This window comes from Lethenteron reissneri, chromosome 50 (assembly GCF_015708825.2).
Source record: "Lethenteron reissneri isolate LAM-NWPU_2019-01 chromosome 50, ASM1570882v1, whole genome shotgun sequence".
Taxonomy (NCBI): Eukaryota; Metazoa; Chordata; class Hyperoartia; order Petromyzontiformes; family Petromyzontidae; genus Lethenteron; species Lethenteron reissneri.
The window spans coordinates 617,700-623,835 of record NC_083828.1 but is presented as its reverse complement, the minus strand read 5'-3'; positions in this window follow the sequence as shown (position 1 = coordinate 623,835).

Genomic DNA, 6,136 nt, shown 5'->3' with positions numbered 1-6,136 from the left:
TCTAAACAAATATCCCTAATTAAATCAGGCGACTGTGATGCTCACCATTGGAACCTCCTTTGCCAGTAGAAAATATGATAATTGTTTTTTACCCTTTTATCTGGCAACAAAACTGACACCTTTTTTACAAGGAGCCATGTTTGCATTGACCACAATACCTGCGGTCGGAATGCAAACAAAAAACACAACTCTGATAATGTATGCACTGTCCTCGAAATTTCGAGGACAGTGCATACAAATTTCGAGGACAGTGCATACATTATCAGAGCTGTGTTTTTTTGTTTGCGAGGACAGTGTACATACATTATCAGAGTTGTGTTTTTTGTTTGCATTCCGACCGCAGGTATTATGGTCATTGCAAACATGACTCCTTGTAACAGGACTCCTTGTGTTGCCAGATAGAAGGGTAAACTAACTATTATCACGACTGTGATGATGTTCATTCCGTATGCTGTGATGTGTTAATTGAAGAACAAAGTTCAATATCTCTTAATTATAAAAATGGCCAATCGTGGCTTTTTTTCATGAAATGCGTCTTATTGCAGAGGGTTTGGTGACTCCAGCTCCAATAGGGTCCATGGAATAACAATCACCAACAAAAGCCAACCATGTGACTCAACAGGAGAGCAAGCGGCTCACAATCAGACTGTTGCGAGTTCTGTTTGGGAGTGGAACTCATCATCCTTCTGGGGACGATAAAATACATACCACTTTGAGGGGAGTGGGGGAAGACAACAGTGCTTGTCCTATGGAGAGACTCACCCCTGCCATAGGAATGTAGAATTGACAGCAGTGAACTCGGGATTGTAATACACCAGGGAGATGAGGACCAATGCTTCAATGCCCACCGGATCAGGGACTCGCTTCGTCTCGTCTCGATGACACTCCCAGCCCAAACTTATTTCGATTGGCGGTGCCAAAGACGGCGGACTCTTGACGGCACGTCACCTCCAAATGTGCACGCAAAGTCACGGCAAGGCGCGCCGTGCTGCCGCTGCTGCTGCTGATGTGCGTCTCTTCGTGATGAACTGCGTCACCGCGCCCGAGATGATGCAGCGGGGCGCGCGTGGCGCGTGGCTCGCTGAGTGATGCACGACGGCCGCGAGAGTATGTTCATTAGCGACTTTGTCACCTCCAGTGGCGGCGTTCGAACGGGAGAGGGGGCGGCGAGGGGGAAGGGGGGGGCATTCCGATGCGTGGAACGCGCCGCTTCCGTGCACAACAGCGCGCGTTGTCACTTCAGGGTTCAGAGGAACAAAGCACCACGCAGGCATCATGGAGGATGTGTTTCTGTTTTAACCCGGTGATGCCATCCAGTTGGTTCAGCAATCTCTCAGTCGTGTTTCGAGTACCCCCAAAGGAGGTGTTCGTCATGGCAGTTGTTTGACCATACTTCACCACGCCGGTCAGTGTGGGTTGGTGAGAAGAGAGAGAGGGCGAGGGGGTCAGACCAGTTTAGATGTCGCTCGCCACTGTTGTTAGCCACTGATGGGTATCGAACTCTGGTGTCTCATCATCATCATCATCATCATAAGTTACGATCGATCCACTGCTGGATGAAGACCTGCGCATGCCGCTGCCACCAACGTCGCACGATCCTTCGATGCAACAATCCATCCAGCAGTTGCACACGAACTCATCTCCCCGGTGGACGTCCTCTCGTACGCGTTCCGTCCCTCGACTGCCGCTCCGTCATTGTGTTTGGCCATCGACCATCGTCCCCTTGTGGCCGTGACGCGTCCTGCCCGAGCCCATCAACCTGCGCGTGTTCCTCTCTCTCTCTCTCTGTCTCGGTGTAATCATGGCACAGTGTTCTACACAACAACTGCGTGGACCCCTCTCACAATTCAATGCACTGTCGAGATTCGGGGGCGTTGTGGTGGTGGTTGTTGTTGAGGGGGGTGCAATTCGATTCAGGAATCAATTTTTTTAAATACATTGTGGTGAGTTTAGCAGCCACGAGTGTCTGGAAGCAACAATCACGTACAATATGTATGGATACACATTAATCAAAATCATAATCTTTATTTATACCGGAGGAATCCGATGAGCTATTAAACTATTTTTCACAGATGTCCAGTAGGGGCGGGTTAGCACGTGACCACAACCACTCCGAAAACACGGCAGGAGTGCAGACTCGAGGGAAGGAAAACACAGCACTTTACAAATAAACAAATACAACGAAGCAACATTTTCTTTAGGTAAAGTCCACTGAGCTACAATTACTATTCAGAAGCGACTGGCCACAAATTATAGCTCAACGAAGTGTCTGAACAATGTGGAAATGTATAGCAGCCAAATCCAAAGCATCTAAATAATCTGAATAAATGAAACGCACGTGACGACTCAATGCAATGCGTTCCACTCGAAGCATTACCGCAATACAGCAACGTCGTAAGCAAACACTGGCGTACAGTGCGGTCAATTTATACTGATATTTTAAATATGGAGCACTCACCTGAGAAGGCTGCGTAATGTCCTCTCATTATTTAATAAGCAATCACTACCCTTGATGCGGGCTGCTGCCGTGCGGTCACGTGCGGCAGGGAGATGAGCAGTCGTTGTGCTCCGAGTCCTCCTGCCCCTGCAAACACTCCGCCGATAGAGGTTTGATTTATAGCCATAATTACTTTCCTGCTATTACGCCCCACTTTTACCGGTTCATGTGGAAATATCAACCCACTGTTTTCAATGATGTGTGGTATATGTATTTTGTGTTTTTACAGCCAGGCCTTTTAAATGATCTCATATAACAAAGAGTTATTCACCCAATGGGATGGTGCTGCCACAGCGGTGTAATGGTTTGCGCGTTGGACTTGCAACCCCAGAGGTGTCACCGGCTCGACTCCATGTCCCGGCGCATCCAGCCAACCAGTGCCGGATTATCCCGGCAGCAAAAGTATCTACAAATGTAGTAGTAGCTACTACACGTGTCGTAGCTACTACTAGTGTAGTAGCTACAGATGTAGCTACGGGCCCCGCACTTTCAAGGGCCCCGCGCTAATTGCTTTCAAGCTATAAATTCCGGTTCAGTGATTCTGCACTTGCTATATTACTATAGGACTATACTGCCTTAACCTTTTATAAACGACTGGGTGTTTAAGGTTAGCGATTTGTCGTATTATCTGGCTGTATAGCAAATGAAAACATAAAATTGCTATACTATGCAAGTTTAAAATTTGTGTGTGTAATATTTACGTGTATTTCTTTTATTTAGGGCTCCTTGATAACATCTGCTACAGGCCCCGCACGAGGTTCTTTCGGCACTGCACCCAGCAGCATTAATGGGTGCACCACATTTCAGTCGATCTGCAGATCGCGCGCGCTGGGGTGAAGTGTGGATACTGCCTCCTCTTGAGATACGTGTGCCCAACATGGAGGGAGTTAGGCCAATGCCCCGTACAAGGGGCTCTGTCGAGCTCCCTCTGGGGGTGGACCTTCTGCCAGCGGTAGTGTGAGCAAGAATCTTGCAGGGCTGCGCCTTTATCATGCACCCTCTGCGTTATTTAGGATGAATATCGAGGCACGGGTGCCTCCCGCTAAGGAGGGGAGGGCCAGCGGGGTTGGAATGCGATCGCATCTCCAATTAGCACGGTTGACAATGTATGGTGCGAAAGAAGTCCACACAATACGCGTAGTGGTGGTGTCACTCGGGCACTGGTGCTCGACTAACTTTGCGCCTCTTCTAAGAGCCGATGCGATGTTCAAAGTTGGCAGCGTCAACAACTAATGCAGCGGCGCGGCGCACCTAGCGGGGAATTCAAATCGGGGCCGCCTCGGCACGATGCTGCATCCTCGACAAAAATGATTCATGCCAGCTTTTGGCTCATTTATCAAAACAAATCACATTACGTCCAAAAACAAGAGGAATATTCGCGCACTCTCAGCTTATAAATAATGCATTGGCTCTGAGTGATGGCCACACCTGGCTGAGAGGAGCGCGAGGGTTCGGGATGTCCCTCCGTGATGGACAGGTCTCTGCGTGGCAGCCAGAAATCTGTGTTGGTTTTGTGATATTCAATTATTTCTGTTAACGTTCCTTTTTTAATGATTGCTTAAAATACAATACATATTCACAGTGATGTCTGTAATTTATCTCAAATGTATGAAAATGCAATTAAATTTTAAACAAAAAACCCTTATTTCAGAAGATTGCTCTGATTCTATTAAGTGTATTTGCTGTCATGAATCCATTCAGGAACAAATATAATTAAATATCTGGTGATTACGTTATGATGATTGTACTGTATTACCTTTATTTTATTATAAAATAGCAAATGATGGTTTTAGTTTTTCATGAAATGCATGTTCCTGCATAGGAGATGATAACTCCAGCTCCTTTGGGTTACATTGAATAACAAACAAAAAACAATGAGAGGCCAGGCGGCTGAGTCGTGGAGCTCGGGGTTCGCAAGCGGATGGTTGCCGCTTCAAACCTTCCCGTCGTGGGACGAGACTCGTCCCGTCAGCACTGCCGGGTGGGTTCCACGCGTCAGCAGTGGCTGGCCTGTGCAGAGACTCGCCCCCTGCCATAGCAACGTGGATTTTTATTTTATTTCACCAGAAAAGGCTCACTGAGCTATATAGATATTTCCAGAAGCGATCTGGCCACAAATCATAGCTGAACGTAGTGGCTCGTGTGGAAACGTATAGCAGCCAAATACTCTAAACGCGTGACGTTGATTCTAAATTTGAAGGAAAAACCCAGAGGATCCCGAGAAAAATCCACGTGACCACGGGGAGACATTGAAACTCCACAAATTAAAGCAGGCGTCAGGGTTATCCTCGTCACCGCGACCTGCTGTGCACCAGGCGAGGGAGATGACACCTCGTCACCGCGACCTCCTGTGTACCAGGCGAGGGAGATGACACCTCGTCACCGCGACCTGCTGTGCACCAGGCGAGGGAGATGACACCTCGTCACCGCGACCTCCTGTGCACTAGGCGAGGGAGATGACACCTCGTCACCGCGACCTGCTGTGCACCAGGCGAGGGAGATGACACCTCGTCACCGCGACCTCCTGTGCACCAGGCGAGGGAGATGACACCTCGTCACCGCGACCTCCTGTGCACCAGGCGAGAGAGATGACACCTCGTCACCGCGACCTCCTGTGCACCAGGCGAGGGAGATGACACCTCGTCACCGCGACCTGCTGTGCACCAGGCGAGGGAGATGACACCTCGTCACCGCGACCTCCTGTGCACCAGGCGAGGGAGATGACACCTCGTCACCGCGACCTGCTGTGCACCAGGCGAGGGAGATGACACCTCGTCACCGCGACCTCCTGCGCACCAGGCGAGAGAGATGACACCTCGTCACCGCGACCTCCTGTGCACCAGGCGAGAGAGATGACACCTCGTCACCGCGACCTGCTGTGCACCAGGCGAGGGAGATGACACCTCGTCACCGCGACCTCCTGCGCACCAGGCGAGGGAGATGACACCTCGTCACCGCGACCTCCTGTGCACCAGGCGAGGGAGATGACACCTCGTCACCGCGACCTCCTGTGCACCAGGCGAGAGAGATGACACCTCGTCACCGCGACCTCCTGTGCACCAGGCGAGGGAGATGACACCTCGTCACCGCGACCTGCTGTGCACCAGGCGAGGGAGATGACACCTCGTCACCGCGACCTCCTGTGCACCAGGCGAGAGAGATGACACCTCGTCACCGCGACCTCCTGTGCACCAGGCGAGGGAGATGACACCTCGTCACCGCGACCTGCTGTGCACCAGGCGAGGGAGATGACACCTCGTCACCGCGACCTCCTGTGCACCAGGCGAGGGAGATGACACCTCGTCACCGCGACCTCCTGCGCACCAGGCGAGAGAGATGACACCTCGTCACCGCGACCTCCTGTGCACCAGGCGAGAGAGATGACACCTCGTCACCGCGACCTGCTGTGCACCAGGCGAGGGAGATGACACCTCGTCACCGCGACCTCCTGCGCACCAGGCGAGGGAGATGACACCTCGTCACCGCGACCTCCTGCGCACCAGGCGAGGGAGATGACACCTCGTCACCGCGACCTCCTGCGCACCAGGCGAGGGAGATCACCCCTCGCCATCGCGACGCCCCGCCAGCTTGGCTGTGCAGGGCTGTAAACGGAAGATGAATGCTGATTTGAGCACGAAT